This window comes from Acanthopagrus latus, chromosome 22 (assembly GCF_904848185.1).
Source record: "Acanthopagrus latus isolate v.2019 chromosome 22, fAcaLat1.1, whole genome shotgun sequence".
Taxonomy (NCBI): domain Eukaryota; kingdom Metazoa; phylum Chordata; class Actinopteri; order Spariformes; family Sparidae; genus Acanthopagrus; species Acanthopagrus latus.
The window spans coordinates 2,911,245-2,924,915 of record NC_051060.1 but is presented as its reverse complement, the minus strand read 5'-3'; the positions used below and the strand labels follow the sequence as shown (position 1 = coordinate 2,924,915).

The 13,671-nt window shown below is 41.4% G+C and overlaps 1 long non-coding RNA gene across 1 annotated transcript; it reads right to left on the bottom strand.

Annotated features, from left to right (window-relative positions):
- Positions 1–2,381: 2,381 nt before the first annotated feature.
- Positions 2,382–12,848, bottom strand: LOC119012977. The gene is made up of 5 exons (XR_005072656.1): positions 12,715–12,848; positions 3,920–4,059; positions 3,497–3,836; positions 2,640–2,848; positions 2,382–2,543 (listed from the first exon to the last, which is right to left on the bottom strand). It is a non-coding gene; the product is annotated as an uncharacterized LOC119012977 (long non-coding RNA).
- Between the last annotated feature and the right edge of the window lie 823 nt (positions 12,849–13,671).

The window sequence follows — 13,671 nt, the reverse complement described above, 5'->3', positions numbered from 1 at the left end:
TTGTCCCTTTAATGGTCATTGTCCTGCTGGAAGGTGAAACTCTGACCCGGTCTTAAGTCTTTTGCAGACTCTAATAGGTTTTCTTCCAAGATTGTCCTGTATTTGACTCCATCCATCTTCCCATCAACTCAGAACTCAGACCAGCTTCCCTGTCCCTGCTGAAGAAAAGCATCCCCACAGCATGATGCTGCAACCACCATGTTTCACAGTGGGGATGGTGTGTTCAGGGTGATGTGCAGTGTTAGTTTTCTGCCACACATAGTATTTTGCATTTAGGCCAGAAACTTCCAATTTGGCCTCATCTGACCAGAGCACCTTCCACCACATTTGTTGTGCCCCTGTCAAAGTGCATGGCTTTGTTCCAACAATGGCTCTCTTCTTGCCACTCTTCTATAAAGGCCTGGTTTGTGGAGTGCATGACTAATAGTTGTCCTGTGGACAGATTCTCCCACCTGAGCTGTGGATCTCTGCAGCTCCTCCAGAGTTACCATGGGCCTCTTGGCTGCCTCTCTGATCAATGCTCTCCCTGCCCAGCCTGTCAGTTTAGGTTGTTTTGTTAGTTGTTTTATTTATTTATTTATTTATTTATTTATTTATTTATTTATTTGCCTTACTCTTTCCATTTTCAGGTGATGAATTGAACAGTACTCCATAAGGTGTTCAAAGCTTGGGATATTTCTTTCATATCCTAACCAGGCTTTAAACTTCTCCACAACTTTATCCCTGACCTGTCTGGTGTGTTGCTTGGGCCTCATGAGGCTGTTTGTTCACTAATGTTGTCTAGCAAACATCTGAGGCCTTCACAGAATAGCTGCATTTACACTGAGATTAGATTACACACAGATGGACCCCATTTACTAATTAGGTAACTTCTGAAGGCAACTGGTTGCACTAGATTTTATTTAAGGATATCAGAGTAAAGCGGGCTAAATACTTTTGCACAGCACACTTTTTATTTATAAAAATGTTTGAAAATCATGTATCATTTCCTTCCATTTCACAATTAGGCATCACTTTGTATACATTTATGTTTGAAACATGACAAAATGTGGAAAAATTCAATGGGGGTGAATAGTTTTTCAAGCCACTGTAGCTACTTGAGGCCATTAACTCTCGGGTTCTACTTCCTCACGCTCCGGTCTATCCGGAACTGCACACAATCTTAAAGGTCATGAACTCTCACACATAGAACAAATTAATTTTCAGCTTATTTTAAAACATTCAGAACCCATGAAATTATATTTCACACATTTTAAACAGAAATCATTTATACATTTTAATATCTTATGTCAAAATATTTAAAGCAAATTTTTACTTCTTTACAACTGGCGTTTTATCTTTAACTTGTTCCTGGGAGGGAAAAGAAAAAAAAAAGTGTATCTTTTTTACATAACATTGGCTATTGCTAATTACATACATTAACTTTCATTAAATAAATCAATTCAAGCTAAAATTTAAGGATCTATAATTTAGCTGTATTGAGTGTGATCTATTTATACCAGAGATTTTCTTAAAATTTTAGAAAATTGTCTCCTGGGGTAAAACTCCCCCCCGCTACTCTGATTTGCGTTTGTATAGCTCACAGCATTTCCATTTCCATGTTAAATCCTCCCCTAGAATTAGGGGGAGGGGGGTCATAGGGGGACAACCGCCAAGCAAGGCCCACGTCAATTTCCAACAATTCATGGCAGTTTTCGGTGTTGCCTGCAAATTGTCATGTGCAGTCGTAAACCTGAACTTTCACGACAATCTACAATGCTGCTTACTGATGAAAATTCCACTTTTCATGCAGTGAAAAGCTTTGCCAAAACATTTGAGATTCTTCATCCAGGTCAAGCTGAAATGTGCACTGATGTCCATTCCTTGATTTCAACCCAATTCCCAAGGGAAATTCAGGATTAGGTTAATTCAGCACTCCTTTGATGTGTGTCACAGATCAAAAAACCTCTCAAGATGAATACTTGCTGAAGAAATTCAACAAATGCAATTTCAAACAACGACAACAACAACAACAACAAAAAAAAACAATCCACAATTTGAGAACAGACATTATAAAACAATTATCCAAAATGTCCCAAGTACACTACAGACCTTTAAACCAGGACATTTTCAAGGATATGGAAAAATGGGGAGTATCGATGAAAGATTTCAGCTCGAGGATACAAATCATTAAGATGAATGTATTATCAATAATTTTGTATTCATTTCAGTCTTTGCCAGTGCCATTTCTCCCTGCACAGTTCCTAGAGTGGGACAAAAAACCCCTCTCAATTCATTTGGAATGGAATGGAGAAATACAGTTTTGATGGATGGATGGCTTATGATACTAATTTTAAACCAGGGATTCTGAATAAAGGATTTAAACAATGTGCAAATAAAGGTAAAGAAGAGAGATACTATTTTACTGTAAAAAAATTAAGCTGGATTTACCTATTGAGTTGAATAGAATCATGGCAACCCTGTGCAATGCATACAAAAACATATACACAAGAGTAATATCAATATTGTTCCAAGGTATGGTGAGGCGTAGAAATACTTCAGCTCTGTATATGGGGGATAAAAGGGGAAAAATAACTAAAGAGAAAAACAAACCAACAAGAAGAATGGTACACTATATGTAAGACACAACAAACTACTACCAGCTCAACAACGTTGGTTGAAAAATATGGTCAGATTCTTCATAACACCCAGATTGAAATAACAGCTCCCACATGTTCTGTAGCTCTGCCTGGAAACTCTGGGGAGAGCACAGTGCTGATCACTTTCATCTTTTCTAATATAGGTATGGGGATGATGTATGAAAAGGGCTGAAAGCAATTGTAGGATAACAATTAACTACAAGGAAATGCTGTAAAGAGGAAAAAAAGAAAAAATAATGAAGGTGTCACAGGTCATGCATGGTCCCCAGTCAACAGAATATGATTCTTGTGTTTTGAAATCAACCAAGGAAGAACATTTCAAATGTGTTTCAAGTGGTGTATTTAGATATTTCATCCTGCCAGTTCAGAATAAGCATTCAGACTAGTCACATCAATAGTTTATGGTCAGTCATAAAAAAAAAAGGCCTAACTAAGCTTGTGCATCACTTCCAGATCAACATACTTACATGTTGACCAAATACAACAGACCAAATAATCTCCTAATATAGAGTGTTATGGCAAAGACACCATCTTGCTACTGAAGACTTCACAACATTTGACATTCAGAAGAACTCAACAACATTTTTAAGTTAGTTGAAATCAACTCCCTGGATTTCATGCAACAAAACACTATGTGGTTACACAAAAAACTGATTCTAGAATCACAAGAAAGCAGCCAATACTAAAAAACATACATTTTACTACAGTGCAAAAGACCCACTTTTAAACGTATATGTGGTGAACGCATCTGCATTGCCTTTTGACTTAAAATCTCTACAGGTGTAGCAAAATATGGCATGACAGGAATACTCTAGCCATTCTCTGTTTTTATACCAGTTGCAAAATGAATGTCTCACCTGCTGTACAAATGAGATGGGTGTGTATTTGGACAGGCCATTCTTTACTACTAGAGGGCGTGTTATGCTGTATGGTGGCGGACAGGACCCAAAAGTGGCCAGCGAGGCAGGAGTTGATTGCAGGGACATTTATTATTTGTTCAGCAGTGGAATATGCAGGGCAAGGTGTATCAGAACCCCTGTTGGAGAGTCCACCGGAGAGGGGAAAGGTATTTGTAGGACAGTTTGCTCAACAGGGTATTGGTGGACCAGCTGGTGTGTGGAGGACGAAGGCTGCAGAGGCGCAGAAAGCTGGGTTGCTGGATGTGGAGCCACTGACAGCTGGGGATGTAGCAGATCACTGCAGAACAAAAACAACTTAGAGAGAAAAACTCAAAAATACTGAAAAGCTGATTGTAAAGCGAGTAAGCAGGAGCCATATACCACTTCAATGTTGCAAGATCATCTGTCAGCAGGTCGCGTGAAGACCAAAGCTTTGAAGTCGGCACTGATTGCCAAGCTGCCACAGGTGTGTGTCTGCAAATCTGGTGAAGTGGAACTCCTCCCAGCCTCTCACTGCACCTCTACAGAAAAAAAACACCACAGAATTTGAAAGGCCGTAACAGGGCAGCCACCAAACAGTGGTGGTGTTTGAGACTTATCCCGGCATGGAGGAGAGGGCGATGGTTCGGGTGGTAATGAACTAGTGCCAGTAGCCAGTGTAGCTGTGACAGCTAGGCAGCTAACCATGGCTGGAGTCTCATTGCTGCTTGTAATTTTACTAATCTCCCCATGATCTGTAGCAGTGGAGGCAGTGTTATTGATGTTCCACTTTGGTGGCTGCTTCATCCATTTCAGATATCCATGATCCGTTACAACAATTTTGACAACTCTACCCAAACATAGATGGATTCAATTTAAGATAACCCCGCTGTGAACATGTTGCAAATTACGTGCAGGACAGGTCATGCATACCTGTCATGGATGGTTGTATTAAACACAACCTGACTCACTATAAATGTATTGTTATTTTTCAATTGTCAATTCATTTGACAGTGCAGACATTTGAAAAAATGGCTATAGCTACAATATATAAGTACTGTAAGACAATACTGCTGTGTGCTGCGGCAGACAGGAGAATAATGCAAAGACACCTATAGAACCACCACAGCTCTCTACTACAATCAACCGCGCTTGAGAAGAAAACACTGAAACGCCAGAAAATGGTATATGTTTTACTGCAGACTTTCCCATTTTTCAAGCCCCATACAGAGGCAAACATAGCCATAAAGTTTTACAAGCAGCTTTTAAGGCCAAACTATGGCATCGCTACTGTGACTGAAATTTGCCTATTTGAGGCAAAGTTGACTGAGTGAGCCTGTGGTTCTTAGGCTGGGCAGTGTAGCTGTAGCCAGCTATAAGCTCTGTATCATGCTTGGTCAGTCTCTGTTTGCACATGAAGTATTGAGAGAGTACTACTTTGATTATGCTTACACTGTTTGCAAAATAAGACCAAGAAAAACTTTTTTTCCAATTTATACTGTTTTTATTTTTTTACTTTCAATTTGTGGAAATGAGTTCAGGCTTCAAATAGAAGTTAGAAGCTCAGACATAGGTCATGGACAGTTATAAGTGGTTTGCTGAAACCACAGTTTTTACATGTTACAATGTTTGCCTTATAATAATCGCTGTTACCGATACAATAATTAATTTATTGGTATTGCAAGGTGTATAACAAGAAATCAAATCAAGAAAGCCATTGCAGACTAAAAAAACAGGACAAGGACTATAGCTAGATCCGCTCACCCCAATGGCAGTTATTCACATTATTATAACACTGAGGTTTAGAAGACATGCAGTTCAGCTGCAGTTCTTAAAAAACCCCCCAAAAAACATGAAACACTGGTTTATTATTAGGCTATTTATTCAAGAGCAAGTGCAAACTAGAAATACAGGCTACACATCTAAAAATGTGACAAAACCAAGAAATGACTACTGTGACTGCTACTGTGAGCGTTAGTAGGAACAGCAATGTTTACAACAGCAAAGTCACAATAAACTCAATACCTGGAAGAAGTTTTTGTTTTGAATATTTGTGGCAAGATAAACATCTCACACAAACAGCTGTCAGATCATCCTTAACTCTCATTACCAAGCAGTTAGTTTAACACGCACAAATGGGCGCTTTTGTGAAGTATGACTATTTAAGCACGATGAATAAGTGGAAGGCGACTTGTTAGCCCCCACAAGAAAATACGTTAATGGATTTATAACTCACAAAGTTTCAAGTCGCGCCACTGTCACGTCTCATCTACGTGCATGGTGGAGTTCCCGATGAGGCAGCAGCTTCTCTCTCTCTCGCTCTCAATCTCTCTGTGTATGGTAGATAACAGTGGCGTTTTTACACCACCATTTTTTTTTACATCCCTTTGCACAACAGGAATTTATTTATGTATTAAAAAAACACACAAAAAGGGCACTTTTTAATACAAGGCAAGAAGGGCATGGGGCTCAAGCACCCCTTGGGCCTTATGTGCGCATGTGCCTGGCAGAGACTGTCAACTAATGAAGCTGTGCCACATCTAAATAAATCAGGCCTGTTGACGCAAGATTACTTGGACCTCTCTGAGGTGTTTTTGCACTAGGCAATGAAGAGGACACAGGTCAGCAGAAGAATAAAGAGGAATTAACTGCTGCTGAGAGAAAATTGGTCAGATGGACAAGAGTCAATCAAAAACCACCTAGTCTAGTGTATGCTTTCTTCCTGAACATGGCAATGACACAACTGTGACATTTGATATTTAGAAACAATTATTTTCACAGTTGATCTTGGGAGCTGTTACTGCTTTGTTAGAGCTCAAAGTGACTTTCCTGACTTGTTCAAATCAATAATGTATTCTTTCAAATCAATGCTGAGCTCTTTAGACTTTCCCATTGTAGTGTTTGTGGCTGACTATAATGGGTGTATCAAACAAGACCTATTCAAATGGTCACATAATCAATCAGAATCACTCAGAAGAAGTTAGAGGACCATGCTACAAAGAAAATTTGAAATCAAAATGATGGAGAATGAGAAAGTCTTATGCAAACTGTACTGTATTGGGGAATAACACCCAGTAATTATGGATTGGTGGCAAACAGATTCAATTTGCATATAATGAATAACAAACTATTTACATTACATTTAGACAAACTGTGCAAAGGTATTACCAAAGATAAATATGTGGTTATAAAATGCCACATTCTTAACGTATGATATATTCTGTTTGGTCTTCAGTTTGTTTACTTTGTGATGCAATAATATGATGCAACCTGACACCTCTTATTAGAGGTGTGAATGACTGTTGAGTCTGGTCCCTGAGCTGCTCTAGTGGTGCAACGAGTTCTGCTTGTCCCCAAGGTGCACTGTAGAAGCAAGCAATCTAATTCTCACTTGGCAATAATGTAATGTTAATATGTGAAATAAGTTTTAAGCTGGAACAAAATAGGAACAGCCAAGTAACAACAAAAGTGACATGACATGGTTACAGCAACAACAACTGAGTAATTATTTCGTGAGCGTTATGGTCATGTCAGGTTTGTGAGAGAGATTTTCTAAACCTGCAAACTGCACACACTACATAAAGCGGTTAACACCTTTTTTGCAAAATGACTAAGAATTTAACTTGGAGAAGTGGAGCAGCCGTAGTCATCTTGGATTCACAAAGTCAACTCAACTCAATTTTATTTATAAAGCCCTTTAAAAACAGCTGCAGCTGACACAAAGTGCTGTACATAAAATAGGACATGAAATAAGACATATAAAACAAAGAACAATATAAAAACAATAATAAACGATAAAACAATGTTAAAATAATATTAAAGCAAAAACAGAAACAGAGTCTCATGCTGGATTAAAAGCCAAGGAATAAAAATGGGTCTTAAGACGTTTTTTAAAAACGGACAGTGAAGGGGCTTGTCTAATACATAACGGGAGGTCATTCCACAATTTAGGACCAGCAACAGAGAAGGCTCTATCCCCTCTGAGCTTCCGTTTGGCCCTTGGTAACTCCAGGAGCAGCTGATCAGCTGACCTGAGGCACCGGGCAGGAGTGTATGGGCGGAGCAGCTCAGAGAGGTAAGGCGGGGCGAGACCATTTAAGGATTTAAAAACAAATAAAAGAATCTTAAAATGGACTCTAAAGTGCACAGGCAGCCAGTGGAGAGAGGCTAAAATGGGAGTAATGTGCTCCCTCTTACGCGTTCCAGTCAGGAGGCGAGCAGCAGCATTTTGAACTAACTGGAGACGCGCCAGGGAGGACTGGCTGACTCCAAGATAAAGTGCGTTACAGTAATCCAGCCGCGATGTAATGAAGGCGTGGATTACTGTTTCAAAGTGCTTTTGTGCAAGGAAGGGCTTCACCTTTGCCAGCTGCCTAAGGTGAAAGAAGCTGGACTTAACTATTGCACCGATTTGCCGGTCAAGTTTAAAATCACTGTCCATCTTAAAACCCAGGTTTGTAACTGTTTGCTTCCTGTAAGGCAGCAAGGGGCCCAAGTCAACAGGAAGTGGTTCACAAGAGCCACTGGGACTGAACACCATCACTTCTGTTTTATTTTCATTAAATTTTAAAAAGTTCAAAGACATCCAGGCTTTAATGTCTTCAAGACATAACAGAAGTGGTTTCAAGGAAAACCCGTCCTTCTTCTTCAGTGGCATATAAATCTGGGTATCATCAGCGTAACAATGAAAAGAGATACCATGTTTTCTCAGGATGGAACCCAGGGGCAGCAAGTACAGTGAGAAAAGCAGGGGCCCTAAAATTGAACCCTGTGGAACCCCATATGACAGCGGAGCAGAGCGGGACTCAGAACCACCAAGGCTTACGCACATAGTCCTGTTTGCCAGGTAGGACCTGAAGCAGTCCAAGGCGGTACCAGAGATGCCTACTAGCTGCAACCGATGCACTAAAATGCTGTGGTCCACGGTATCAAAAGCTGAACTTAAGTCAAGGAGTAGAAGGGTTACATAGTCTCCAGAGTCATTTGCCAAAAGGATATCATTAAAAACTCTTAATAGAGCTGACTCTGTGCTATGTAGTGTTTTAAATCCGGACTGGAATACCTCCAGGACCTCGTGCTCATCCAGAAACGATTTCAATTGAGTATACACAAAGGTATCAAGGTATCAAAAGACATTTAACTGCTGGCCCTGTTTCACATTATAAATTGATACACACGCACACACACACACAGAACGTTAAATATATGTAAAAAATATGTAAATGTACATACACCGTGACCATCCATCCATCCATCCATTTTCATCCGCTTATCTGGGACCGGGTCGCGGGGGCAGCTGTCTGAGCAGGGACACCCAGACTTCCCTCACCCCGGACACTTCCTCCAGCTCTTCCGGGAGGATCCCAAGGCGTTCCCAGACCAGCTGGGCAACATAGACACTCCAGCGTGTCCTAGGTCTTCCTCGGGGCTCCTCCCGGTGGAGCATGCCAGGAACACCTCCCGAGGGAGGCGTCCCGAGGGCATCCGAAACAGATGCCCGAGCCACCTCAGCTGGATCTTCTCGATGTGGAGGAGCAACGGCTCTACTCTGAGCTCCTCCCGGGTAACAGAGCTCCTCATTCTATCTCTAAGGGAGCGCCCCGCCACCCTGCAGAGGAAACTCATTTCGGCCGCTTGTATAGACAGAGTATGTCAGTTATAGTTTTCTGAGATGACTTTGTCACCTCACCTTTCTTCTCTAGCAAACTGGCGTGCCTAAACCAGGCAGCCTGGCCTGTTTGGAAGGGTTGGTGTAAAGATTTATAGTCTGAGAACCACGAAAGATCTGCCACCCGATGGTGTGTTAGAGGAAAGCCAAAGGATCTCCAAGTCATTTGGCTTTTATCCTTTGTGGTCCATATTATCTCTATCGTATTCCATGACAATCCCTCCAATAGTTGCAAAGACATTTGACTTAAAGCCAGAGGATCATAAAGTTAGTTTGGTACGATTAATATGATATTTTAGTCTGGACCAAAATGGTTGATGAACTGTTGAACAGACTGACAATACTATGTATAAAGCCACACTGCTAGTGAGACTAATGTACAGTGTCACTGACATACAGTGGCAAGTATTGTCTTGCCAGTATTCTCTTTCCAGGTGACAAGAGTCAGGAGGTCAGCTTTGTAATTGCTCTCATAAATGCTCTCACCCAGTTACCCTAAAAATAAATTGACTCCTCTTCCACATACTCCACACTCCAGTGATGGTCCTAGCTTGCATGACGCCCTCTGCAAATCTTACCCTCAGCTATCTCAGGGATGCCAAATGTTGACCAGTGGACTCCTCTGCCTCAAAAAGCCCCATGAAATGTTCCTTTATATGGGGCTTCTCCAGTGACACAATCCGAATCACAACTGACAACTGTTCAGTGTGGCTGATATCTTGAGTGCAATCTAAAATTACTGAACAAAACTTTGCCTACATAATAATAATGAGACGTGTCAGCACCACTGTCAATCTTAACCTCTCAGCCTCCAGAAGTGCCATTTCTTGCTCGTCAATGGTCTCCCCCTTTCTTAACCTCACTTCCTCACTTTCCACATTTTCATTAAATTTAGGTGTTCAGAACTGCTGTCATGTGATGGGAGCAATCAGCTTGCATGCAAGTCTGTCAGTCCTAAACTAGTTAAAATATTTTTCCTCTTGGAAAATAATGTATAACCGAAACAGAAATAGCTGTTGTTTTTTTGAGGAATACACCAACCAATGTTATATTTTCCCTACTAACCAATGACTTCCTGAAGTGCTGATGGTGGCAACTTCTTCCATCACTGTTGTTCCTAGGGAATACAAAGGCAAATGGTGCCTGACTTGGTCCCCTGGAAACCAGTTGTATCCGAATGCTCTCAGTCAGAACTGAAGGCTGGCACTGACCACTTGTCTAAGTTTTGAATTTTGGCAGTGAAGAGGGATGCAAATTCATTACAGACCTTTGTGTTATTATTGGACTTGTGGTGGCCTGTTTTGTGGTGTGTTTTTGTACTTTGTTTCAGAGGTGTTTGGTGAGGCTGGGCTTGGTGTTTCTGCTGGCTGGAGCTGTGTCGGATCACACCTGCAGCACATTAGATGTAATCAGCACCTGCTCCTTTACCCAGACCTGTCCTCTGCACACTGCCAGATTATTGTCATCAGTTCCAGTGATACGTGGTTTTTCTCCAAAGCCATTTCTCAATATGCGTTCTTCTCTGTACTTCTGTTCTTGTGGACTTGAGAAACGTCATCAGCGTCGGACCAAGTACTGTTCCAATTCAAAGTTCACATCTGGCCAAATACAGTGGAATACCCCGGATGTGTTCTTGCCCCACCCATTTCATCGAGGATGCATTGGTGGAGACTTGTGTTGAATTTGGAAAGTTACGTATCCCAGAATGCACTTTGTGATAGCAATGGCCGAAGAGAAAACTCATAACTGTAAGTTACAAGTTTTACACGTTTAGAAATTATACTGATTTAGGGTCACGAAATGTAAGTTTTATTTTTTTGTATGAGAACGTAATTGTTATAAGTGCAAATTAGTGCTGTGATTGATTCATTACTGCAGCACGTAGTTTTTGCTTCGACGTTGTAGCTCCGCTAACAGCTATCATACTCCTCTAGCTGCTGGCAAATTGGCCCGGGTGCTTAGCATCACTGCTACCCCTCTGATTACAGCTGTGTCCCGGTGTGACCGTCTGAAATCAGCCGCCCGCTGGTTCTGTATCGTTGTAGTGGTAAAACGTGACCATTCACTTTGCATTTCATGGGCAAGTGTCTGAAACGAAATACTTTAGGGTTTATGATACCGGATTAATTGGTCTGTCTAGGAGGTGAGGGTTTTATTTAAGTTTTATATTTTATTTAACCTAAAGAACTTGTCGCCGACCAAAACGTGTAATGTTATCTGCTCATACTCCCTGTTGTTCCCTATTAGTTTGACTACTTAAACACATCAGGAGTGTAAAAATGTACGATACTGTGCATTAAATCTGTCGACTGTAATTTTGTTCAAGGGACAGCTGAGGAGACCTGGGCCCTCATCAAATGGCGCTCCGACAATGAGACCCTCTTCACAGAGGACGGCGAGGACGGGATGGGAATGAGAATAATATTTTCATCTTTGCCTGTGTGTCTGTGGAAGGGTTCAAATTTGCCGGTCTTAAACCATATTATGGAGGGAGTATGCCATTAAATGTATTTATGTATTTCCAAAGGACTTTGTTACAATCTGTGGCCTGGCGATAACTGCCAAACAGGCGAAAAAAAAAATGGAATAACCTCAAGGACCAATACAAGGTACCAATTATATATTTGCATTTAAAATGGTGATGGAAAGCTCTTGATTACTTGATTTTAATTTCTCAGGTCATAAATTAAACCAAACTAAGACTTTCAGTGTCACAATGTAATGATTAATAACTTATTTATAGGAGTTAAAAGACCCACCAACCAGCAAAGGGGTAGAGGCCGGGAGTGTGAGCTCTGTCACCTGGCAGTGGTACAGCCTGATGGATGCTGCTATCCAGGGGCAGCATGCTATCAATCCACCCATGGTTGTTAGCCAGTGCCACACCAGGTGGCATGGTCAGCACCCTGGCCTCTACCTCTACTGCAGAGGGAGAGGCAGGAGAGGACATGAGACAGGCGAGGAGGACAGGAAGAAAGAGAAAGAGAGAGAGAGAGAGAGAGAGTGAACTGATGGATTTTTAAAAAAAACAAGCAGAGAGAGTGGATGAGAGAGAGAGGCCTTGGTGAGGGAGGAGGAGCGGGAGAGGGCAGCGGCAGACAGGGCAGAGAGATACTTCTCACTTTTTGAGAGGCTTGTAAATGAGTTTTAATCCAAATATTTTATTTTGTTTGTGTTCTGTTCTTGTGTTATTAAATTTTGGAATGTTTAAAATGTGTTTAAAAGAGAAGTTCAGTCGATTTAATCATGCAGCTTCATTGCTCAAGCTACCCTTGGCTTGCCAGTACCGAAGATGCAAACACATTTGGTCCAACCATTACAGGGCTCCGTGAATGGAGAGTTAGCATTGACAGCTAACAGCATTGGGTCAGAACTTTACACTGTGTTTTAAGGTTCTTAACATGCTCCACATCTCACCCCAAAAGTTATGCAACATTAGCAGACGCCTTACAACACAGCACTGTACTGTGTATGACACAAAATGAATAAAAGTAGTTAAAACAGTGTGTTTGTGCAAGTAGCCACATACCAGTGTGTTGACATCCGTGTCTTCCGGTAGCTAGACCAAACTAGTCAATCCGTCGAGCCTCTCTTTAGATCGAGCGTGCCAGGATGGCATGCCTCCTCTCCGTCCTTCGCCAAATGGCGGCTCTCCTCTGATGGATGCTCCTCCTCAAACGACCCACTTCCTCTTCCGCTTCCTCGTACATCGCCCTGGCGATAATAGCAGTGACCAACTGCGCCATCTCGTCAATTGGACAACATATGGTAACAATAACAACAATTAAATCTAAATATTTTGCTCTCTTTTTCCGCTGCATCACTGCTCTCCACTACAATAATAAACCCCACAATATTTTCCCATGACTCGGCCTTTGTATAAGCATTTTCTGAAATTCTATATTCATTAATGTATAAAAAGCAAACACTATATTATGTCCACATAAAATATCTAATAAAATATACAAATGAAACAGAGTTGTTTTTTATTGTGTTTATTTTATTTTAACCAGTGAAAATAACCGGCAGTTGAATTGCCAAAACCAGCGAAGACAATGACGTCACGTTCCTGTTCCAATTGCAGAAAGACCGTCCTCCTGTTCTCCCATCCTCCTGTCCCCCGGGAGTTTGTTCTTCCAACTGAACTCCGCAAGTCCAGACTCCCGGAGTTCACAAGTTCGACCTTGGCGCACTTGGTATTGAGAAACAGACCTAGTGTCTCTTTAGTTGTGTTTAGCGTGTTTAGCGTTATATTCACTCACCAACACCTTAAACCAGCTTCTCTCCTCTTCCAGTGTGACTGGACAGTTCCTGTGAACCAGCTCCTCTAACACTAGCCACCCACCTCTGCCATCCCCACCAGTGGCATGCACAGACTTTTTGAAGGGCAGGGGTGAAAATACAGTGCATTCTTGCTTCTGAAAAAGTCACTAGCGCATGTTTTGGCTCCCAAGAGGGCAGTTTGTCATGTTTTAACCAGCCAAGG